The sequence below is a fragment of the Caretta caretta genome, chromosome 11, assembly GCF_965140235.1.
Source record: "Caretta caretta isolate rCarCar2 chromosome 11, rCarCar1.hap1, whole genome shotgun sequence".
Lineage (NCBI taxonomy): Eukaryota > Metazoa > Chordata > Testudines > Cheloniidae > Caretta > Caretta caretta.
In genome coordinates, this window is record NC_134216.1 from 73,519,315 (window position 1) to 73,545,000 (window position 25,686).

General features: G+C 48.8%; 1 long non-coding RNA gene across 2 annotated transcripts in view; it reads left to right on the plus strand.

Annotated features, from left to right (window-relative positions):
- Positions 1-25,686, plus strand: part of LOC142068585 (uncharacterized) — a 65,346-nt gene that overhangs the window by 9,687 nt on the left and 29,973 nt on the right. The gene's annotated exons all lie outside the window — the stretch shown is intronic.

Here is a 25,686-nt window from a genome sequence, read left to right on the forward strand (position 1 = left end):
AGTAGAGCCTTTTTAGCAGCTCAGACACCACTGACCTCATAGAACCCTTGGACTCTATCACTCTAGGACAACAAACAATTGAGTGGGGAGCAGGGATATGGTAGAATGCATCAGCCACTTACAACTACCAGAGGAGGAGTGAGGTTGTTGGGACTATTGCTGAGATACCTGAGGTGGCTGGGGGAATTTTACATAAAACTGTTCATTTATTAATTGCTGGTTTTCCCAAATTCATTCTGTTGTCCATGTGCTTTTCTCTCTCCCTCCCCACCCAGTAAAGTTCTCTTGGTTTTAAACCCCTGCACTCAATGCTTGTGAGTGAGGAAGTATTGCCTATCAAGGGCACACAAGGCGGTATATATATTTTCCCAGGTTTCGGGGGGGGGGGGGGGGCTTGAGCTGGTGTTGCTTGGCTTTAGAAAGAACCCCTACAGAATTGAACCTAGCCCTTTATGCTGCTGACAAGACCTGGTAGAAATGGTTGCACGTGTAAGTCTTATACCAGAAGCCTGACTGTGAATATTCCTATTTCTAAACTTCAGATTTGCTTTCTGTGACTACTCTTTAGCATTCATGTCGATTTCCCTGTTTGGTGAATATCTCTGCCAGCCAACTTCTTCCCTAGAATATTTTCAGGAATGCGTCATGAGAAGGGGCCTGCAGAGCCAAAGTGAATTGGATGATTTTATTCCAGGGAATCTTTTTGGAAACTTGTTGCAGTGACAACCTAAAACCCAGCCAAAATTAACCACTTCCCTCTCTGGGATGCCTTTGACCAGGAAGGAATGAAACCTATAATCCTGATGTCCGCTAGGAGGGCAAGGTGGAGATCAACTTGCGCTACAGCTAGCCTTACCATTTGGTCTATGAAATGATGTACACAAACCCCCAACATTACTGATGCCTGTCGGCCGCGACCACACCACTATGCACAGCACCCAAGAGGCTGGGTCTGGAACTGTTCATGCTTAGTTGAGCAATATAAAAATGGAACTTTCCTTCTTTACCCAACCTGTGTAAGGGGCCGTTCCCACAGCCCAGGGGTGACTAAAATAGTGAGTATAGTCTCCCTGCCCTTGTGGCCGGTGCCCCAAGAGGACTCACTGAGGGGTAAACTGCTCAATGACGTCAGCCCCATGGAGTGCATGAGATTCCATCAAGGCTGTGGGCAGGCGTGATGTGGACTGGGAGTAAATTCCTGCTACATGACATTTGGCAGCCCTCCTCTCCTGAGGGCATGGGGTGTGTGGAATATACTGGTAGATTCTGGCTCTCCAACTTATCCAGGCTAGTGAATGGGATGGGAAGCCCTGCAGTCACCAGGTTTTTGTCACAGAAAATGGAAGGAATTGATTGTGCCCAATGTGGTCTGCCTAGACATGCTCTTCAAGTGACCGAGTGCAGCGGGGTGCATCAGAACAGCCCATGCCAGCTACCCAGCCCAATGATCCAGTGCCCAGTTTCCTTGAAGCCCCGTTCGGGTCTGTCCATGGTGAGGGTCTCTGCTGCATATTGGGAACTAAATCAGCACATGAAATTTCCACTGACTTAAATGGTCGTTTCCCCCTTGGAACCAGTACAAATTATTCCCCAGAGCTGTGCCCTGAGGGTTACGCTTCTGAAGGGCTCATTAGAGAGGGAAATTCTGGCCTGGATGAATACCTCGTAAAGGCATCATTAAATATTAATAGGCCATATCTCCTGCACCTTTGGAGCTGGAGCCAACTCAGCAGAGAATGGTTACCTGCTTCTCAGAGACTGTCTTTTTTCCTATAAAAAGACACTGGCCTTTGAAATAAAAACCAGAATAAAGCATCACTGGGGCGGGGGGCTCTGAGTCTAAACATTCAAGAGCCAGGGAATTCAGTGCTGAGGGTGGTAACTCTGACCAGTCCTCCAGCCATATATAAATGCACCCTGATTCTGGAAGAATCCAAACCCAGCTCTGGTTTCACATTCTATAAGGGTTCCTGAACCAAAACTTCATTTAGCAACTTCCCAAAACGTTGGAGCATTTGAAGAGTGATGGTCATTAAGGAACAACTTAGCTGGGAGACATGGTGGATTCTCCATCCTTAGTCTTTAAATCAAGACTGGATCAGCCTTTCTAAAATATATGCTCTAGCTCAACCACCAGATATGGGCTGGATTCAGGAATGTGGGGTGAAATCCTCTGGCCTGTGCTATGCAGGTCAGACTAGATGATCCCTTCTGGCCTTAAAATGGATAAATCTCTGAACTCTTCCTCCCTGGCTTGAGCCATCTCTAACATTAAGCTAGGCCGAGCTTGAGGCACTTGGCAAGGTTTATAACTGTAAGGCTGGACTGTGCCTTAGAAGCACTCTATGTGGGGGATTGATACTGTTATCCCCCCTCACCTGCAGGGAAGCCAGTATCCTTCAAGGAAATATACCAGTCTCCAGAGCTCCCTGGCATGCAAAGTGTGATGCAGCATCTGCTTTTCCCTGAAGCTGAAGCAGCGTGTCCTCTGCAGCTCAGCCGCGCCACTGGGAGCCCTGGCCTGTTTCTGCAGGACTGCAATTGTGCCAGAGAGATGACTCTAGGAATGGAAGATGTTGGCACCCCGGCATGCCCATATCACCACCTTGCACCTCCACACAGGGGCAGAGCACGGGGCAGGGGTTGGGGGGTGGGTGGGAAACAGCTTCCTTTACCTGAAAAGGGGACCATGTGCTAATTAGATCCCGAAGCCTCTGGAGTTTGCTAGGATACAGCTTGGATGTGGCTCTGCTCTGACGATGTTAATGGGAGATGTTCTGTTGGGACGGTGCAGCTCACGCTGGACTGTTCTCAGTAATGCACATTTTGACTGGAAAATGATGCTACACCTGCTGGAGTGTCACTAGGGGGTGCAGCAGCACACAGACTGGACTCAGCAATTAGTATAACGTCACTTAAAAAATTGCCCCTCCTTGAAAATCCTCTATTCTTAAGGCCACCGCAGAACTGTATCTTTCCCCCTCTGTAGACGTTTGCAGGAATGGCCATTTCACAGCCATTCTGGCCACACACAAAATTCCTTGTTCGACTAGCACACGGCCCCATTGCCTCTGCTGCACCTGCGTCTCCTGCCCAGGACAGGCGTGCACCATCTTCTGCAGGGTGCCGGTGGCGTGCGTAGAAGGCAGGAGTGGCTAGGGTCTCAGCAGCACTGGGGGCACTAGCCTGCAAGTTAGGAGCCCAGAATTCAATTCCTTCATCCGCAACAGGCTTTTGGAGTGACTTGGGGGAGAGCCACTCGGGATTGGCTCCTCAAAGGAATTGCCTCTGTAACTCAGTTCTCCATCTGACATGGGGACCATAATGCTGCCCTCCCTCACAGGGGTGTTGGGAGGATAAATTAATTGAAGACTGGGAGGTGCTCAGATACTGTGGTACCGGGGACCTTGAAAATATATTAGAGAGAGATTTTCCCCATGTTTGGGGGAGTATTTGGGCCTAATTGGGAACAGGATCCGAAAGGCTTTGGTTTACTTTACATTTAAAAGAGTGACTAAAAGCCACAGGCAAAACACCAATCAGCTGGGAATATGGTGGAGCTGTGTGAAATATTTGCAGAGAAATCCAAGGAAAAGGCAACTCTGTGGAAAGATGGAGGGTCTTCCTTGGGCTGCAGGCAGCGAGTCTGAAGCCTTACAGCCTACAATATACTTGGCTAGGCTGCAGATCACCTGTGTGATGGTAGCCAAGTCACTTGGGCCAGATCCTCAGAGGTGTTTATTTTATACTTTAATTCTTCTGGGCCTTCATGTCTTTTAGTCTCTCTGTGCCTTGGTTTTTCTATCTGTAAACTAGGGATTAAAGCAAATATACTGATTTACCTCATCTCGTTTGGTTACAAACTTGAAACCCGCCCTAGGTTTGCCTAAACATTCATGGAAGGTCTGTGAAGCTCAAATGAACCTGAGCCTTCTTGGAAAAATGTACACAGACCTCACAGGTTTGCCTGCTTTCCCCTCAAACCAGGGACTGGGTCCTGCAGGTCTTTCCCCAGGCAAGTTGTCCTTACTCATGCTTGTAATCCATTGATGCTGATATCGGCTCACCTCTGACAAGAAGGACATTTCTGTAGACGCCTACATATGGATTTTGATGCCTCATTGTGGGCTTTCACTTTGAAGATTTTGGACATAATATTTAGCACTGAAGTCGTCCACATGTGGTACAGACATTAGCTAGTCCTCACACCTGTCAGACAGGTTTTATAGTTGGGGAAACTGAGGTAGAAGATGAAGTAAGTCATGGCCACTAAGGGTACTAGCCTTAAAAAAAAAAAAAAAAGCTCCCTGTAGCAGTGATTCTGCGAGCCGAGAGGTACACCTGCACTGCTATTTTTAGCCCCTGAGCACGAACCCTGAGAGCCTGAGTCAGTTGTCCTGGATTCTGAGACTCACTGCCATGTTTTCTGCAGTGTAAATGTACCCTCAGTGAATTAGTGATGGAGTCCAAATGAAAGCAAAGGATTTTCTGCCTGTCTGTCCTGCTTGCTTTCATTCCTCTGGACAGGAACAGGCCCCTTCCTAACTGGCTAAGACTTGTTGCAGCTCAGTGCATGGAGCATCGGGACAGGCAATTCTGAGGGTCCTAGAGGAGCCGAGATCAGTTGCACAACAGCTGCAACTCACAGAACTCCTCCTGGATGCAGCTTTCTGGTCATACCCTATCCCAAAGGCCTTGGTGATATGAGATAACATGCAGCCAGATACTCAGCTCGTGTAAATGAGCATAGCTCCAAGGGTTTCAGGGTAGCTGCTCTTTTACAGCAGCTGGAGAGCTCACCCTTTGACTTCAATGGAACAGTGCCAATGTATACTATTGGCTCTAATAGAGCTACATGGATTTACACCAGTTGGGGGTCCGGCCCATAATGGGATACTTGCAATTTCTAAAAATTCTGTTTTGGTTTGTACCCCTTCCAATCGCTGTTAAATAAGTTACAGTGGCTTGCTGGGTTCTTGGAATTTTGCTATCCCATCCAAATCAGAACTCTTGGAGTTATGTATGAATGGCATATTTCAGGAATTAAGCGTTTTTTCTCTTTTAAGCCAAAAATCTGAGTAAAGTGCTGAACATTTTGCCTGTGTATAAAGCCAAGCATGAAATTCAAGAGTTGCCCCGGTGCGAGTCAAGTCTGTAGCTATAGTCATAACATTGGTTGCAGAGAGAACTGCCCCAAAATAATTCCTAGGGCAGATCTTTCAGAGAAACATCCACTCTTGATTTACAAATTGTCAGCGACGGAGAGTCCACCACAGACTTTGGTATGTCTAATAACACCTCCAGCTCCAATGCCCAGGTGCCCTTTGACTCTCTCGGCCCTCTGACAAAGATTTAAAATCTACTTCCAAATTGAGGCACAAAAAGGAAGTGCTGAGATTGGGATCCAAACAAGGCAACTCTGGCCTAGCTGCATTTCTCTAGAGGCTGGTGAGGGGGGATATCCAAGGGTTTGGTTTGGGCCTAGGCCTGGTTCCCATGTATAAATTTGTCCGCTGTGGGATATTGCTTTCTTATTCTTCTAACGGTTCCCCAGCTCAGTATGGCCAACCCCAGGCATTAAAGAAATATGAGTCGGACTCCACCCCCACCATTATGAGAAAGAGAGACACACACACTTTGGATTCTTTTTTATTTGCCTTCTGGTATTTGAAGTGAGTCCATGTCCCCCTGATTGAAATGCTTAAGGCTTTAACTGCCTGAATGACAGAACCAGACACCTTAGCTCAAATCTAGTAGCAGGCTCATCAGCTGCTCCATATGGAGTAACCACAGGGGGCACAGGGAGCTACTGGGTTAGGCCTGGGTACTCAGGCATATACTGCCCATGTAGTGTATGTTTGATGACAAAAACAGTAAACCAAGTACACGTTTAACCAGGAAATTAAAAGGAAAAGAGCCCCCCACATATGTGATGTGCTGAGCTTAATATTGGAGGTGAAACCTTAGCTTCTGCAATTCCTAACTTAAAAATTAATGAACAAATAAATAATAATAATAAAGCCCAACAATGAAGCAAAATAAGGCAAACAAATACGAAAATCCAAAACTATTGTAAGCTTTGGGATATTTAGATCAGTGAACCAAGTTTTATTAGCAGGGCAGAATGAAAGAGGAATTAAGCGGGGCTAGTTTATTCCTAAATTAATGTAGGTTAGGCAGTGAAAAATTCTGGTCAAAATTATCAACCCCAGGTGCCTACATTTCAGCTCCTAACTCTGTGTTAAATCTCCCCCCCCCCACACTTCCTCCCTGGGTTACTCGGCCCTTGACAGGCAACACTCCCCTTGACAGTAAAGAAAATCCTGAGTATCCCAGTGGTGATGCTGGATGGGTAGGAATCCTCTGTCCACCCCTCTGCTGCAGTCCTTTTACTTGTAAAGGAAACTGATCCTAAACGAGCCTCCAGGAGTAAACCTGAGCTTATCTATGCATTGGATCTAGCTCAGAAGTAGCAATTATAACCAACAGACAAACAATATCCTCTTAGACTACCTTAGACACACCTTTACTTATCCTTTTAGAAAACCATAAGGTAACAAACTGAGGTTAATTAAAATGTCACAACCCCTTTAAATCAGCAGGGGCACTTTAGTAAATCAATTAATAAACGGCAGTTTACATCAGTAAATAAAATGTAACCAACTGCCCATTCACACCAGTTACCCCACCCCGGAGTGTGCACCCCTCTGACTGTCAAAGGTCTGAACACTTGCGTGGGCGATTGTGAAGATCTTGAAGCCCAGGACAGCCCTCTGTGGGTCTGGTAAAGCAGTCCAGCGAACACAACAAGGGGCAGAGTGATTTTCCCATAGGATCATTCCATGCTGTTATCACCAGAGGTCAGTAACCCTGGATCCTGGTTAGATCTCAGGCTCAGGGAAACCTCTTGCTGTCCCCCTTCCCCTGCAAGCACTTTGCCAAACAACAAGGTGGTGGTTACTCCCACTGCCTTCATGCAAGACCACCTCAGTCAGATCTGGGCATCGCAACAGTCTTGGCCCTGGCTCCTGTGAGGCCCAGCAATAGCCTCCGGGGCTCTCTGCTTGGTTAAAGCCCAGCAGTTTCCCAGACCTGGCTGCTGTCTTGGACAGAGCTCCACAAAGCAATCTCCACTCCTTTGGCCAGGATTTCCGCTCCCCGCCAAGAGGGAGCCCACCACATGCTTCCCCACAGAAGTCTCTCTCTTCCCCAAGGCACCATGGGAACTGTAGGTTGGGTGCAGCACTGAGGATCTTCCTGGCTGGCATGGTCCCAATGATGTTCAGAGGCCCCTCTAGCAGAGGGTGCCTATATCCATGTTTAGGTTCCTAAATAAAAGTGGTCTGATTTTCAGAGGTGCTTAACTCCTGCGCTGACTGCACTGGCTTTGCAGGTGCTCAGCAGTAGGATTACCAGGTGTCCGGTTTTCAACTGGAACGCCCGGTCGAAAAGGGACCCTGGTGGCTCTGGTCAGCACCACTGACTGTGCTGTTAAAGTCCGGTTGGCAGTGCTGCAGGGCTAAGGCAGGCTAGTCCCTGCCTTTCTTGGTTCCGCGCTGCACCCCCGGAAGCAGCCAGCAGGTCTGGCTCCTAAGTGGGGGGCCCACAGGTCTCAGCGCGCTGCCCCAACCCTGAGCACTGGCTCCGCACTCCCATTGGCCAGGAACCGCAGCCAATGGGAGCTGGGGGGGCGTTGCCTGAGGGTGAGAGCAACACCTGGAGCCTCCTCTTCCCACTGCCTAGGTGCCAGACCTGCTGGCCGCCTCTGGGGTGCAGTGTGGAACCAGGAGACACAGACAGCCTGCCTTAGCCCCCCTGTGCCACTGACCAGAGCCGCCCGAGGTAAGCCTGTGCCCCAACCCCGAGCCCCAACCCCCTGCCCTAGCTCTGAGCCCCCCCCAAACCCGGAGCTCTCTCCTGCACCCCAAACCCCACATCCCTGGCCCCACCCCAGAGGCTGCACCCACAGCCAGAGCCCTCACTCCCCCCTGTACCCCAACCCCCAGCCCCAGCCCAGAGCCCCCTCTGACACCCTGAAGCCCTCATCCCAGGCCCCAGCCCAGAGCCCGGACCCCCAGCCCACAGCCCCTACCCCCTTCTGCACCCCAACCCCCCATCTCAACCCGTAGCTCTCTCCCACACTCAGAATCCCTCAGCCCCACCCCGCAGCGTGGAGACCGCTCCTGCATTCCAAACCCCTCATCCCCGGCCCCACCCCAGAGCCCACACCCCCAGGCCAGAGCCCTCACCCCCTCCCATACCCCAACCCCCTGCCTCAACCTTTATCCCACACCCCAACTCCTTGCCCCAGCCCAGAGCCCCCTCCCACACCCTGAACTCCTCATTTCTGGCCCCACCCTGGAGCCCGCACCCCCAGTTAGAGCCCTCACCCCATCCCGCACCCCAGCCTTCTCCCCCAGCCCAATGAGTGAGGGTGGGGGAGACTGAGCCACCGAGGGAGGGGGAATGTAGTGAGTGGGGGCGGGGCCTCAGGGAAGGGGCCAGGCTCTGGTGTTCAGTTTTGTGCGATTAGAAAGTTGGCAACCCTACTCAGCAGCCAGGCCTCTTCTTTTTAGATGCCTAAATCTGGATTTTGGAGTCAAACTATAGGCACCCCCATCTGACAATTTGCAAGGCAGACTTTCTTCTAATAAGAAGATATGCAGCTGGACTCGGAATACTATATTCTCAGACGGACCTGAGAAATGCAAACCACGGGTGCTAACCCATTTAGAAAATCCTGCTCTTCCTAAACGCAGGAGCTGCCCCGTTTCTTCTTTTCCAACACTCCCTTCCCCTCTGAATTCACATATTGTTCCACCCACCCAAGGCTGCAGTGTCAGTTTTCAGGTGGATACAATATGTCATGTAAGTACCATTCTACGATGCAGCTTCCCAAACCTACACAGCTTGTGGGAACTAGTTTGTGTGCAACCAGATAATGAGGCAATTAGGTGTTTCTTATTCTCCAATTCTGAGATTCTTTTTAAAAAACGTGGCTTCTCCCCCACTACACTGCAGACAATATCTGATCTCAAGCAGGTGAGTCCTACACAAGACCCTTACTTTAGGGTTGGTGACTTGTCAGCATAGTGCATGTGGTGTTCTGTATTTTCCATGTTGCTTCTAGTTACTAAATAAAGTCATTTTTTAAATGGACCAAATGAAATAAAGGCATGTAGCTTAAAATGGTCACAAACATTTGTGTAGCGTGCATGTGTGTGTGTAATAAATATTTTTAATTCACATGTTAAGATAGCAACAAAAGAGTGGTAATTTACTGTACAACTATGGCAATAACTAGCTCTACAAATACAGTGGTAATCAAGTGTGAAAATGCACAGAGTGCTATATTCACTCTTGGCAACATGCAGCTAGGTGCAAAATGTCTACACAGGGTCGAATGTACCACTTACCCCAGCAGTAGAACTGCACAGAGGAGGTGCTGTCGGGGGAACAATCACCCAGAACAGTAGCTGCACCCCCTGTGCACTATAAAGGAGGGTCTCCAGGCCACTCCATGGGGGTGGTTGGAGGTGGGCTGGGGAGTGGTGCACAATGATGTCTTCTCTGACCTGGATCCATTGAGCCAAACCTCCCTATAAGGGATGCTGAATAGCCATAGAAGGGCTGTGTTGCAACCTTGCACCTTTCCAGGGGCTGGAGGCTGAATTCCATCTTTTATAATTCCCTGCACCAAGTTTGACTGCTTATGAAAAGTACAAACTGCAATGGAACTGTATGGGGAAGTGGGAGACTAGCTCTGCTAGGCCCTCCATGTCACAGGGCTGGGCACTGCAACAATTCTCACTGTAGTACTGCTCGCTAGTGGCCAGCCCCACTGAAAATATGTTGAAGAACTCTTCAGCAGATCCATTCTGGACATGAACCGATGCAATGAAGTGTAGAACACACTTGAGCTCTGGCATTTGTGTCTGAAAGCTCACTGCTGGTGGGCTGATCCAGACATTCTGCTTTTTCATTATACATCTGCAGGTGAATGGTGGCCTATTGAGACACAGTAGTGACTAAAGATGAGCTGGAACCAGAGCCCAATTTGGGGGCTGGTCCTTATCTCACTAATGAGCCAAACCCTTCTGAACTTTGAGAAGGTTCCGCTCTTAAACTGTCCCTTGCTCCTTGGACCTCTCTCTTGCAGCTTCCCTCCCAATCAGAAAAGCTGTCTTCAAATCCATCTTCCTTTTAAGGAAGGCATTTAAGGAATGTCTTTATGTCTGGGCATCCCCAGTGCTTCTTTAACCTGTGCAAGATTGCCACTGCCTGTAACTGAGGTGGGGAAGGGATAGTACGCAGTGTATAATGTACTACATCTGTTTGTACTCATTACACAGAGATGTGTTTAACAACTATGCAACTGTGCCCCCTACTCTCTATTTCATAGAATCATAGAATATCAGGATTGGAAGGGACCTCAGGAGGTCATCTAGTCCAACCCCCTGCTCAAAGCAGGACCGATCCCCGACTAAATCATCCCAGCCAGGGCTTTGTCAAGCCTGACCTTAAAAACTTCTAGGGAAGGAGATTCCACCACCTCCCTAGGTAACGCATTCCAGTGTTTCACCACCCTCCTAATGAAAAAGTTTTTCCTAATATCCAACCTAAATCTCCCCCACTGCAACTTGAGACCATTACTCCTTGTTCTGTCATCTGCTACCACTGAGAACAGTCTAGAGCCATCCTCTTTGGAACCCCCTTTCAGGTAGTTGAAAGCAGCTATCAAATCCCCCCTCATTCTTCTCTTCCGCAGACTAAACAATCCCAGTTCCCTCAGCCTCTCCTCATAAGTCATGTGTTCCAGTCCCCTAATCATTTTTGTTGCCCTCCGCTGGACTCTTTCCAATTTTTCCACATCCTTCTTGTAGTGTGGGGCCCAAAACTGGACACAGTACTCCAGATGAGGCCTCACCAATGTCGAATAGAGGGGAACAATCACGTCCCTTGATCTGCTGGCAATGCCCCTACTTATACATCCCAAAATGCCATTGGTCTTCTTGGCAACAAGGGCACACTGTTGACTCATATCCAACTTCTCGTCCACTGTAACCCCTAGGTCCTTTTCTGCAGAACTGCTGCCGAGCCATTCGGTCCCTAGTCTGTAGCGGTGCATGGGATTCTTCCGTCCTAAGTGCAGGACTCTGCACTTGTCCTTGTTGAACCTCATCAGATTTCTTTTGGCCCAATCCTCCAATTTGTCTAGGTCCCTCTGTATCCTATCCCTACCCTTCAGCGTATCTACCACTCCTCCCAGTTTAGTGTCATCTGCAAACTTGCTGAGGATGCAATCCACACCATCCTCCAGATCATTTATGAAGATATTGAACAAAACCGGCCCCAGGACCGACCCCTGGGGCACTCCACTTGATACTGGCTGCCAACTAGACATGGAGCCATTGATCACTACCCGTTGAGCCTGACAATCTAGCCAGCTTTCTATCCACCTTATAGTCCATTCGTCCAGCCCATACTTCTTTAACTTGCTGGCAAGAATACTGTGGGACCCATCTCTGCTTTATGTGAATGAGACAATTATCTTAGGAGAGGGTTTCGGTTATACATGGAATGAGCTGGAGGACTGATAGGTTTGGAGGTGTTTGTTCTCCATATGAATACAAACAGCACTGACTGTTTTTTATTGGTTGTCTGTAGAGGATATTGGCCTTTCTATGGATGTTTTTGTGGGCATTGAGAGCTATAGTTGAGTGTGTCATCTGTTGCCTGATCTTCAAAGATGTTTTTAGTGTCCCGCTCCCTTTTTATTTCCCATCTTTTGAAGTTGCATTTCTGCATCCCAGCACAAACCCTGGAGAACCAAAAGGCTGAGATGCAATTATCTTCCAGTGCATTTCAACAGACAACCAGGTGGGTTCTTTGTATCAGCACTAATTTTGCAACAGGACTATATTTATGCTGCACAAACATGAAAATTGCATGGAACTTTTAACCAATGTCCATGTAAGCATGTGACTCCTGGCCAAAGCATCCCCTGGTGGCCAGGCAAGGTGCAACAGGCTCTCCTCCTTTAGTGCCCCCTGCAGTGGTCTGCTTCTTGCAACTCAGCAACTCAGCACTCAGTCCCCTACAGTCCCTCCCCTTCCAATAGTCCAACAAAACAGGCAAACTCAGTGTTTCATGGACTCTATGCCAGACGCTCAGCCCCCATCTGGGACCCACTGTTCTTGGCCTCTTTCAGTCTTGAAGCCTGTACTTCCCCTCTGGGACTGAAGGAGATAATTGAACCCAGGCCCACGCTCTCCTCTGTGTCCAGCCCAGGGACCCTGGTTAGATGGCTGTAGACTCTTTCTTCACTCCCCCAGCACTTCCCTGGGCTGCTCCTACCTTTTCCTGCTTGTCAGCACCTCCCACAGACCAGTGAATGCCACTGTGGATTGGTGGCTCCTTGTGGCTTCTTCCTAGCTAGTGACTGAGTTGCTCCCAGTAGCGGCAGCAGGGCTGTATTCCAAACAGTCCTTCTGGCTTCCTTCTCACAACAGGAGTCACCCAGCTCTCCTCCTTGAAGCTGGATGTGTAGCATAGGCCAGATGTAGGGAATAGCCAGCTTCTCCTTCAGCTGGCCCCTTCTCCCCAATTTGTCACAAGGCTCCTAGGATTCAGCAGGCAGGCCAGCCCTCTCCGGCTGCATGACGGCCAGCCATCTGCTGTCCTTTCTAGTCAGCCCCAACCTGGACACTGATTGAGGTGTAGCAGAGCAGGGCTGATTGCAGCTACAGGCTCTCCTTAACTCCTTCAGGCCTATTGTGACGAATGGGCATGGGACTGAACTATAAACTATCAAACTGCTCACTCCTATACCTTATCCCTCCAAGATCTGGTTGGAGATGTTTATGCTGCTGTTTCCTTTGCTATGCTTATTCTGTGGGTAGAAAGAAAATGTCTATTGTCAGAGCTGTCAGTACTGCCATCAAAACAGCAAATACAAATGTGCATGCAAGATTTTTTGTTTGGTTTTTGCTTTATATTTTTTTAAGTAAAAATTAGTTTGAGACGAAGAATATCTGCAGGTAGGGCATGGAATGCCAGAGGGTGTTACAAGGAATGGCACCAGGGAGCTTTTCCATCTCTGTGTTTTTGCTCCACGTTAGCATTAAGCTCTATGCGCAGACTGGGGAACAAAATCTCTGATAGGTATATTCTGATAGGAACATATACGCAAGTAGAAATACAGGCAGCTCTGAAATGACATTTTGGAGGGCAAAGTCATGAGTGTTTATCACAGATGAAATTTTAAAACTTGAACAAAACAACTGTGAGAAGCGCAAATGTTCTGGAGAATTTGTGACATCAGGAGAAATATTGCCTAGAAAAAATATTCTGAAATTGGATCACAGTTTGAAATTTGCAAGGTTTCAATTTTGCCATGTAAATAACAAAGGTTCCACCTGGTAATCTGAGCTGTTCAGGGTTTTCTGGGGAGATCTGAATGCTCACTACCAGCACCTAAAGCTGCTTCTGAAGAAGTATGAGCTGGCACAAGCCAAAGATCTGCACTAATTTTTTAAAAGCCTTTTATTTATTAAACCTCTCTGGATTAAGGTTCACTTTCTTTGCGCTCAATATTTATTATTACTTCACCTGCCTTGAACCAGGAGCTGCAAGCACTTTGATAAATGGATTGTGCTTCCTGGAACAATGTCCCATTGTCTTCCAATTCTTCAGCATAATTGCCAAAGTACCACTCTTGAAATCAGAAAGAGCAAACACCAACGTGTAGGGCCTGCCAGCTTCAGACTGGGTACCAAAATCTAGATATCCAACTCCCTGCTATCTTGGATCACCCCAGCTCTCTGGCTTCTTCCTGAGGTCATTGCTATGCCAGCTATAGTTAACTAACTAGTAATTTCAAGTAGTACCAGACTGTCCCAAATTACCAAGGGCTAGATTCTATTACCTGTGCTGATGCTGAGTAGTACTGTCATCTCTTTGCCAAGCAGGAGCAGATGTTGGGAACTTGCAGGTCAGGTTCCCACTGGAGGAGAAATATGGGTATATCAAAGAATCATAGAAAATTAGGGTTGGAAGAGACCTCAGGAGGTCATCTAGTCCAACGCCCTGCTCAAAGCAGGAACAAACCCCAACTAAATCATCCCAGCCAGGGCTTTGACAAGCCGGGCCTTAAAAACCTCTAAGGATGGAGATTCCAGCACCTCCCTGCTTCACCACCCTCCTAGTGAAACAGTGTTTCCTAATATCCAACCTAGACCTCCACCAATGCAACTTGAGACCACTGCTCCTTGTTCTGTCATCTGCCACCACTGAGAACAGTCTAGCTCCAGCCTCTTTGGAACCCCCCTTCAGGTAGTTGAAGGCTGCTATGAAATCCCTCCTCACTCTTCTCTTCTGCAGACTAAATAAGCCCAGTTCCCTCAGCCTCTCCTCATAAGTCATGTGCCCTAGCCCCCTAACCATTTTCATTGCCCTCCCCTGGACTCTCTCCAATTTGTCCACAGCCCTTCTGTAGTGGGGATCCCAAAACTGGATGCAATACCCCAGATATGGCCTCACCAATGCTGAATAGAGGGGAATAATCACTTCCCTCAATCTGCTGGCAATGCTCCTACTAATGTAGCCCAATATGCCATTACCCTTCTTTGCAACAAGGGCACACTGCTGACTTATATCCAGCTTCTCGTCCACAGTAATCCCCAGGTCCTTTTCTGCAGATCATTAATGAAGATATTGAACAAAACCGGCCCCAGGACCAACCCCTGGGACACTCTGCTTGATACCAGCTGCCAACTAGATATCGAGCCGTTGATCACTACCCGTTGAGTCTGACAATCTAGCCAGCTTTCTATTCACCTTATAGTCATTTCTTCCAATCCATACTTCTTTAACTTTAATAGAGGGACCTAGACAAATTGGAGGATTGGGCCAAAAGAAATCTGATGAGGTTCAACAAGGACAAGTGCAGAGTCCTGCACTTAGGACGGAAGAATCCAGTGCACCGCTACAGGCTAGGGACCGAATGACTAGGCAGCAGTTCTGCAGAAAAGGACCTAGGGGTGACAGTGGACGAGAGGCTGGATATGAATCAACAGTGTGCCCTTGTTGCCAAGAAGGCCAATGGCATTTTGGGATGTATAAGTAGGGGCATTGCCAGCAGATCGAGGGACGTGATCGTTCCCCTCTATTCGACATTGGTGAGGCCTCATCTGGAGTACTGTGTCCAGTTTTGGGCCCCACACTACAAGAAGGATGTGGAAAAATTGGAAAGAGTCCAGCGGAGGGCAACAAAAATGATTAGGGGACTGGAACACATGACTTATGAGGAGAGGCTGAGGGAACTGGGATTGTTTAGTCTACAGAAGAGAAGAATGAGGGGGGATTTGATAGCTGCTTTCAACTACCTGAAAGGCGGTTCCAAAGAGGATGGATCTAGACTATTCTCAGTGGTAGCGGATGACAGAACGAGGAGTAATGGTCTCAAGTTGCAGTGGGGGAGATTTAGGTTGGATATTAGGAAAAACTTTTTCACTAGGAGGGTGGTGAAACACTGGAATGCGTTACCTAGGGAGGTGGTGGAATCTCTTTCCTTAGAAGTTTTTAAGGTCAGGCTTGACAAAGCCCTGGCTGGGATGATTTAATTGGGGATTGGTCCTGCTTTGAGCAGGGGGTTGGACTAGATGATCTCCTGAGGTCCCTTCCAACCCTGATATTCTATGATTCTATGAACTTGCTGGCAAGAATACTGTGGGACACTGTATGAAAATCTTTGCTAAAGTCAAGGTGTATCACCATATCTTTCCACAGAGCCAGTTATTTCATCATAGAAGGCAATCAGATTGGTCAGGCATGACTTGCCCTTGTTGAATCCATGTTGACTTTTCCTGATTACCTTCCTCTCCTCTAAGTTCTTTAAAATGGATTCCTTGAGGACCTGCTCCTTGATTTTTCAGGGGGCAGAGGTGAGGTTGACTGGTCTGTAGTTCCCCGGTTTCTCCTTCTTCCCTTTTTTAGAGATGAGCACTATATTTGCCTTTTTCCAATCATCCAGGACCTCCCCCGATCACCACGAGTTTTCAAAGATAATGGCTCTGCAGTCACAACAGCCAATTCCCTCAGCACCCTTGGATGCATTGCATCCAGCCCCATGGACTTGTGCATGTCCAGCTTTTCTAAATAGTCCTTAACCTGTTCTTTCACCACTGAGAGCTGCTCACCTCCTCCCCATACTGTGCTGCCCAGTGCAGCAGTTTGGGAGTTGCCCTTGTCTGTGAAGACCAAGGCAAAAAAAAACATTGAGTATTTCAGCTTTTTGCACATCATCTGTCACTAGATTGCCTCCCCCATTCAGTAAGGGTCCCACACTTTCCCAGACCTTCTTCTTGTTGCTAACATACCTGTAGAAACCCTTCTTGTTACCCTTCACATCCCTTGCTAACTGCAACTCCAATTGTGCTTTGGTTTGATTACATCCCTGCATGCTTGAGCAATATTTTTATACTCCTCCCTAGTCATCTGTCCAAGTTTCCACTTCTTGTAAGCATCCTTTTTCTGTTTAAGCTCACTGAAGATTTCACTGTTAAGCCAATCTGGTCGCTTGCCATATTTGCTATTCTTTCTGCATCTCGGGATGGTTTGTTCCTGTGCTTCTTTAAAATACAGCCAGCTCTCCTGGACTCCTTTCCCCCTCATATTAGCTTCCCAGGGGATCCTGCCCGTCAGTTCCCTGAGGAAATCAAAGTCTGCTTTTCTGAAGTCCAGGGTCCATATTCTGCTGCTCTCCTTTCTTCCTTTTGTCAGGATCCTGACATCTCATGGTCACTGCTGCCCAGGTTGCCACCCACTTCTACTTCCCCTACCAATTCTTCCCTGTTTGTGAGCAGCAGGTCAAAAGGAGCTCTGCCCCTAGTTGGTTCCTCCAGCACTTGCACCAGGAAGTTGTCCCCAACACTTTCCAAAAACTTCCTTGTTTATCTGTGCACTGTTGTATTGCTCTCCCAGCATATGTCAGGGTGATTGAAGTCCATCATCTGAACCAGAGTCTGTGATCTGGAAATTTGTTAGTTGTCCAAAGAAAACATCGTCTACCTCATCCTCCTGGTCCGGTGGTTGATAGGAGACACCCACCACAACACCAGCTTTGTTGCTCTCGCTGCTAAACTTAACCCAAAGACTCTCAACAGGCTTTTCTCCAGTTTCATACTGGAGCTCTGAGCAATCATACTGCTCCCTTACATACAGTGCAACTCCTCTAGCTTTTCTCCCCTGCCTCTCCTTCTTGAACAGTTTATACCCATCCAGGGGTCCAGTCATGTGAGTTACACCATCAAGTCTCTGTTCTTCTAATTACATCATAGTTCCTTGACTGTGTCAGGACTTCCAATTCTTCCTGCTTGTTTCCCAGGCTTCTTGCATTCGTGTACAGGCACCTAAGATAACTTAGGTTATATCCTTAGTATCTCTAGTTTATTTATAGTATGTACACCAGTCCTGGAACAGAGCTAGTCACCAATGGCATGCAGGGAAACTCCTCATTCAGGAATCTCAGTCAAACACCAGAGTCCCACCCCCAGAGAGCATCTCTGTGCTAAGAATCAACTCTAGTTAGAGAGATTAAGGCAGAAATTCTTGCTGTTTGCAACCACTTTCCCCAAAGAATCTACATCACAAAACTAACAACAATATACATTTCTTCCAAGAGTGCCCACTGTTCTCATATGAAGGAAAAGAACTTGTAAGACTGTGTGTAACAGTGTCATCTGGTGGCTTCTGCCCTAATAATACAGTTCTCCACATGCAGGCCAAGATTGCTTGAAGAGTGAAGTACTACTCATCTCATGAGTGATCAGTACCTAAATTAATGATGCATATGGGTGTGACTTAATTAGGATAAGTTTGGTTTCGGACTGATGTTCTGGTTTGGACCACAATGTCTGGCTAACTGGAACCCAAACCCTGACACCTCCACCAGCCTATACTCCAGGGATGCAGATCTGGAGATGGGCCCTGTCACAGGCAAATCAGCTAGCGGGCCCTTGCTCATGTATCTATGATGGTTCTCAGGGTACCCAGGAATGTGAGTCGGCTTGTTACCCCCTGCCTCCAGCATAAGGGAGTCTTGCTTGAGCCTGGCTCGGTGTTAGCTTGCTAACACCACCAGCCTGTTAGCCACTCAAGCACTCTTCCCTGGGCTATGCCAGCCCTGTAAACAACTTGCAAATTAATAATAAGTGTACCCCAGTCCCTGAGCCCCTTTGAAGCATTCCCCTGGGATATCCAGCCCCTGACACTGGCTACTCACAGAATTGCCGTGTCTGCTGTTCCCAAAGGAACTGCATATATACCAGCTTTTGTGATTCAACTCAGAATCAGCACTTTGCTAAATGTATCAGCACTTAAATGTATTTATAGTGAAAACAAGAATAGGTTTATTATCAAAGATTCAAGTGATAGTGAGTAAGGATACTGGAAACAAAGGGTTACAGATATCAAAATCATCTAGTCCTTTTCTAGAGACTAAACTTAACTAACAGGTGAACCAAGACGTTCATGTCACCCAAAGCCCTCTGCTGCATTTTCAGCCCAGGTTGGCTGAGATTCTGTTTTCATGTATGTTAACACACTGTTTACTTCCTAGGTGCAGGATGGTGGGGTGTTTCCTTTGCTTCCTAGATAGACCCCCTAAAGATCATTGTCTTCGCAAACAGCCAGGGCAACCACCTGTGGCTTGTTTTTTCCTATGTGTTATGTTCCTGTTGACTTCATATCTTTTCAAGGATTTCATATGGAAATGGGTATCCATTGTGTAAGCTTACAATGCTTAATTTACATCTCAGCAGAGAGTTAAGTGAATGAACCTACCCGACAGAGACAGGTGAATGAACATCTCTTGTCTGGCCAAAAACCTGTTTTTCACCTCTGCTGATGATAACTAAGGCTGCGAGTTTGTCATGGAAGTCACAGACTCCGTGACTTTCTGTGACCTCCATGACTTCTGAAGAGGCTGGTGCACCTGGCCTGGGGACCACCTGAGCAGCTCAGGCAGCCCCTGGGCCAGTGGCACTGGCCATTGTTGGAGCAGTCTTGGGCCACTGCGCCCCCTGCCCTCCCCAGCAGCAGCAGGAGTTTGGGTGTGGGAGGGGGCAGGAGGTTGGGGCACGGGATGGGGTGAGGCAGGTTCCGGACAGCACTTACCTCGGGTGGCTCCCCAGAAGTGGTGATATCCCCCTCGCTCAGCTCCTAAGGGGAGGCATGGCCAGGGAGCTCTGCGCACTGCCTTCACCTGCAGTCACCATGACCAGTGGGAGCTGTGGAGCCGGCGTGTGGGGTGGAGGCAGCACACAGAGCTGCCTGGCCACACCTCCACCTGGGAACTGAGTGAGGAGAATGTCACCACTTCCTGGGAAGTGTGGGAGCCAGGTAGGAACCTGCCAGTCTCGCCAACTTCCTGTCCCCCTCCCCCCCCGAGCACCCGCAGGGGTCCTGGGCCGTCCCACCTCCAGCACCGACGGCACCCTTTGGGTTGCCTCCCTCAGCACCAATTAATTAATTGCCCCAACAATTAATTGCACCAACTCCCCAACAATTAATTAATTGCCCTCCTGCCCCAAGATTTAGTCAGGGGTATATAGTAGAAGTCATGGACAGGTCATGGGCTGTGAATTTTTGTTTACTGCCCGTGACCTGTCCATGACTTTTATTAAAAATACCTGTGACTAAAATGTAGCCTTAGTGATCATAGAATACCAGGGTTGGAAGGGACCTCAGGAGGTCATCTAGTCCAACCCCCTGCTCAGAGGAGGACCAATCCCCAATTTTTGCCCTGATCCCAAATGGCCCCCTCAAGGATTGAACTCACAACCCTGGTTTAGCAGGCCAATGCTCAAACCACTGAGCTATCCCTCCCCCATTAGTTATTAGGTATGATAACTAATACCTTGCACAGATTATAAGAACATAGTTTCAGTGTATATACATAATTCCTTACATAGTATCTGTACATACATTTCACAAAGATAGTAATAGCCAGTGTGAGGTCCGCTTTAATCTGAGACCTCACATGATGTTCCTTGGGGGAACAGAATGTACACGCTGACTTCTGGGACTTCTGTAGCCCCTTGCCAGTTGGCATGGAGAGTCCTGGGTCACCGTCGTGCAATGCAATGGGGCCTTATTTTCAGAGGAGCTGACACCTGCCCCTCTGAGTGCTGTCAGGTGGAGTTTTGGGTGCTCGCCCTCTGAAAAGCAGGCACAGGAGACGTGCCCTGCAGTGGCACAGGTCGGAGTCTGATGCAGAGGGGCCCAAGAAGTGGTGGCTCTGTTGGGCGGGCAGAAGACCCCGGCCTTTTCCTTCCACGGGGAGGATGGACGAGAACACCACTTGCGCCTCAAACTCCTTTATCCTTCTTCCCAGAGCCACGTAGTCCGTAGTGATCCGCTCAAGGTCATTCTTGGCAGTATCATTGGTGCCCACGTGAAGAAGCAGGAAGGGGTAGCGATCCGAGGGCTTGATGAGTCTCGGCAGTCTCTCCGTCACATCGCGAATCTTAGCTCCTGGCAAGCAGCAGACTTCTCTGTTTTCCCAGCCAGGGTGACAGATAGATGACTCAGTCCCCCTGAGGAGAGAGTCCCCGACCACCACCACCCGCCTCCTTCTCTTGGGAGTGGTGGTCGTGGAACCCCCAACCTCAAGACATCGCATCTCATGCCTTCCAACCAGCGGAGTCTCCTTCTGCTTTCTCCCCCCAGATGTATCATCTAGTCCACTCTCTGCAATGGTACCTGTGGAGAGAACATGAAAACAGTTACTTACCTGTGTCTGCGTTGCTGGTACCCGGACATTCCCCTTTCTTCTTCTGGAGGTCACATGTTGCCAAGCTTCTTCACTGGCCTCTTGGCTCCGCTGTGCAACCTGCTCTAAATCTTTAGAGCTTTGTGCCCGTAGAAGCATATCCTGACTTTTGTCCAGGAAATCCTCAGATTCTCGTATGCAACGCAGGGTTGATATCTGTTGCTCCAGACCTTCAATCTTCTCTTCCAATATGGATACTAGCTTGCACTTTGTACAGACAAAGTCGCTTCTGTCCTGTGGAAGAAAGACAAACATGGCACATCCAGTGCAGGTCACAATAGCTGAACACCCCCCCTCCATATCACCTTCCTACTATGAGCTTCTTCAAAGAAGCTGGCAAGATGTAAGCCTCACTGGGCTCACCCCAGGCGAACTCCCAGGCAAACTCCCAGGCAAACTCCTGCTGTGTGCTGCTCTTGTTTGAGGTTAGTTTTAAGTTCTGGTTATTGCTAGCACTATCTTTGATTTGATCTGATCCCAAGTCTTGCGACATCTGCTATATTTGGTAAAGCCCCAGCATCCGCAGTCATGTGATCACAGGAGAATCTCCACTTTCATTTAAAAAAAAAAAGACGTTTCTAGCTCTCATGGTTGTGAGAAATGCTTGTGAACATCACCTGAGTGTGTCCCTAAAGGTTCAAACCCCGGAGGTCAATAACAAGAACCCCAAATGTATTTCTGTAAAGTTTCATGATTTTGGTGGGCCCGCCTCCTGATTTTTGGCAGCTTTGGGTTGGCAGTACTGCTGCACCCTCTCTTCAAGAGCATCTCTGCCCCTGCCAACAGCCCTCGGGCCGCCGCGACTGTAGTCTCCCTAGGTAGCGCTTATTTCTGTAGCCTTGGACTTCTCTAATGACTTACAGTGAGAGCTGGGTGCCAAACTCCTTTACTTGCCGTAATTCTCACCTCATAGTGCTTCTCCAGCCTCTGTATTTTACAAACATTAACTGAATAATGATACCAGTACAGTTTTTTAAACTGAATGCTCCGTGTGGAGATTTACTGCAGCCCTGGAAGTATTCAGTAGGTGACACCGACAGTTGTTTTAATGGAGCTGTGGAAAAGACCGACCTATAATTCTTACCTAGCTCTGCCCAGAGGGCTTCAATGATTGCTGAGAATCATCTCATGATAACCCTTCGTCTCGGCGTGAGGTCTCGTCATAGAGAGCTGCTTTACCCAGGATGCATGTGCCTCACTCCTGTGAATGTTAACAGGGGTTGTACATGTGCCTCAATGGAAGGTTACATCAGGTTAATTTGTCTTCAGAAAAAAAACATTGTGTTTCCATTTTCTTCTCTGCCTTCATGTCAGGGCCCGTAACACTGTCCCTTTTCGTCTATAGCGAGCTAAATTGGGCATTAAGCCTCCTATGGAATATGCATGGGGGGAAGATAATTTAAACAAGTGTTCTTGTGCTAGTTGATAGATCTTCAGCACAGACCTCTATTTCCCCTGAATGCACTTGGACTCAGTGGAGCGGTAAATGGCTGGCAAGGAAGAGCTCTGGTAGCTAGCCTACTGGTGCAATGGCTAGCAGCCCACTGCTGTGTGCTAGATGTGGCTTTGACGGCTTTGCTCCCTGGATGTGGGTAGCCCATTCATATGTCAGAGGGGATGTGCTTAGCTATGTGCATGAGCAGTGGAGCGAGCAACTGCCACCTGGCGTAGGAGTACCTCTGTCTTTATCGTTAATGTATCCACCCATCAGCCTCAGGAGAGGCTGCAGCCTACTCCCGGGCAACCTCCACCTTCTGAGAGAGAGGCCAGTACAGACACCACCACCCATCATGCTGACCAGGATTGTTTCATCATTTCCTTATCCTCCCATGTCTGTCTGTTTGTCTGTCTCCACCTGTTGTCTTTTCCTCATACATCAATGGTCAGCTCTTTGGGGCAGGGCCAGTTTTTTGTTCTGTGTCTGCACAGCACCTAGCAAAATAGGGCCCTGGTCTACAGCTTCTAGGTGCTATGGTAAGATAAGAATAAATAGCCACTGTGAGGGATGGGGCCAGCAGAACCAAGTACAGGTGTAGCAGCCATGCGAGATGAGCCCTAGCCTCCCAGGAATGTAGGGGTACCCTCCCCAAGGGACACTTTAGAGTTGGGTGGTTAACCTTGGTTCCTTGCAAGTTCTTGAGGGCTTCATACCCACTCCACTGCAGCGGCTAGTGCCTGGAGAACTGCACACCAGGAATTTTTCTGCAGGACATTCCATGCAAGCACTGTGTCCTGACCCTTCCAGCCCAGAAAGTTTCAGAGTGCAAATCACTAGCAGGCCATCTGGGCATATGCAACCCACCTCTGGGGAGAGGAAACACAGATCATGCCGGGAGACTGAGGTATGTCTACAGAGCAATCGGGAGGTGTGATTGCAGCACGTGTAGGCAAACCTGAGCCAGCTTGGATCGATTTATCTTGCTAAAAATAGCAGTGTGGCCACAACTGCATGGGCTAACCACCAGGGGCATGTGCAGGCATAAAAATTTGGCCACTTTTGGAGGGGCACTTTCTGTGCCCCCTGTGGCCAGAGGAGCTGGCTCTTCTCCCCACCCTGAGGAGCTGGCTGTCCTCCCTTCCCCCTCCCCATTGCCAGAGGAGCTGGCTCTCCTCCCCTCTCCCTCCATGGCCAGAGGAGCAGGATCTCCTCCCCCACATGCCCCGCAGCTGGAGGAGCTGGTTCTCCCCACCGCCCTGGGGCTGGTGGAGCTTGCTCTCTCCGCCCCGGCCCCAGAGGAGTTCTGACTGGGGGGACCCATGCTCCTGTTCCCCCTTGTGCATGTCCCTGTTAACCTCCTGAACACATGCTCAAGCTGCTGTGGGTTTGCAACTAGTTTTAGCAGGCTGGCTAGATCAAGGCTAGCATTATTCCAACTTGTTTCCACTGCAAGGAGATTACAAACACCTGCGCGAGCAGAAAGCTTTGCTGTCATTCACATCCAATCCCAAGAGTGTCTCTGGATCTATCCTGGATCCAGGGCCACACAGATGTTCAGAGCTCCCCTTACCCTTCCCACAAAATTAGGGGAAATGGAGGTGGTGGGAAGTGAGCTGTAGAGCAGGCTTGCCCCACACTCACCCCTCAGGGACAGCTCCCATCCTGTGGGGCTGGACCCAGCTCCCGGCTCCAGGCCTCATAGCACCACTAAAGCTTGGACTGGCCTCCCCTCTGTCATGGCATCCAGGCCAAGCCTGAGTGGACTTGGGACCCCATGTGCAGGTCACAATGCCACTCAATTTGGGGACCCTCTCAAGCTGCCCCTTTTGCCTCCCCCCGGGAGGCCCTGCCCATATACTCCACTGAATCAACCTCGCGTCAGAGCGTTGTTTGTCTCCGCATTGCTGGGTTGTGGCCCTTTGTAGGCATTGAGGACAATCGGTGGAAAAGCTAAGGCAACGTAATTCCAGCACCAGTAAATCTAGCAGAGCACAGGGAGTGCCGCAGCCTAGACCTTTGACTTTTCCTAGTGTTTCAGCAACTCCTTTGGGGTGTATTTCTTGTATTGGCTCTCCACTGGGTGTCCTGGAGAGCACAGGCACTGACTTCCTCTCTACCTGGGGGGTGCTCGATTCCCCCTCAGGCCCCACCCCCAATCCACGCCTTCCCCCAAACCTCCACCCCCACCCTGCCTCTTCCTGCCCCCGCTCTGCCCCTGCCCCCACTCTGCCCCTTCCCCAAGGCCCCACCCCCACCTCTTCCCTGCCCCGCTCCATCCCCGCCCCACCTCTTCCCCACCTCCCCCCCCGAAATGCGCCTCATCCCTGCTCCTCCCTGTCTCTCCCAGCGCCTCCGGCATGGAGCGGAACAGCTGATCGCAGCGGGCAGGAGGAGCTGGGAGTGAGGGGGAGGAGTTGATCAGTAGGGTCGCTGGTGAGCAAGAGGCGCTGGGGGGGTGCGGATGGGGGGGTACTTGGCTGCTGGTAGGTGCTAAGCACCCATTAATTTTTTTCTGTGGGTGCGCTAGCAAAATTGGTTCCTATCCATAAGTAACCAGAGGTTAATCTCATTTAACAGTGAGAAAAAAAGAATTTAGCAGCTTGTCAGTTGCTAACAGCTTGTGATAAAATGTGAGACCAACAACTGACTCCTAATTAGTTGCTTTACTTTTTTTTTGGCTTCCAATATTTTCTTGAAATGCCTATAAATCCTCATGCTTCCCTGACAGGTTGTGCAGATTCCACCAGGGAAATAGTTAACCCTTTTTCCTGGTGAAAGGTTAGACCTGTCTCGGCTTTATTGCAGAGACCCTCAGGAGAGGATAGAAATCGGAAGGCCTTCTTCCTCTTAGTCAGGTTCCTTTCTCTCCTGGTGTAAGCCACTGCCTCACCATGCAGTGCATACAACTGTGTGGTAACCCTCTGTACTGGCAGTTTACGGTTGCCAACCCTCCAGGATTATCCTGGAGTCTCCAGGAATTAAAGATTCATCTTTCATTAAAGATTATGTTCTGTGATGAAACTTCCAAGAATACATCCAATCAAAACTGGCAACCCTATTTCTTTCTGATGCCTTTGAGTGACTGTCCAGTTTTGTCTTAACTAAGGCGAGTAAACATTGGTTTATAGTTAAACTTGGCTGCAAACTAAGTAGGGCAAACATGCATACAGACAAACTGGGGTACTTCAATAGCAATTAAAGTCATTGGTCATGTTTTTAAGGGTGTCCTGTTTACATAAATGCAAAATGTCAGTCATCTGTATAAACCCCCTTATGTGCATGTGTAGATTGGGTTGTTGCCTGAATTGTCTGTGCGCAGCTCCAGTAGCTGAGTGTGCAAACAGGCGCACATGCAAATTCAGAGCTCTCAGCGATCCGCTGAGGCTAACTTTCAGAAACAGTCTCCCGTTTTGCC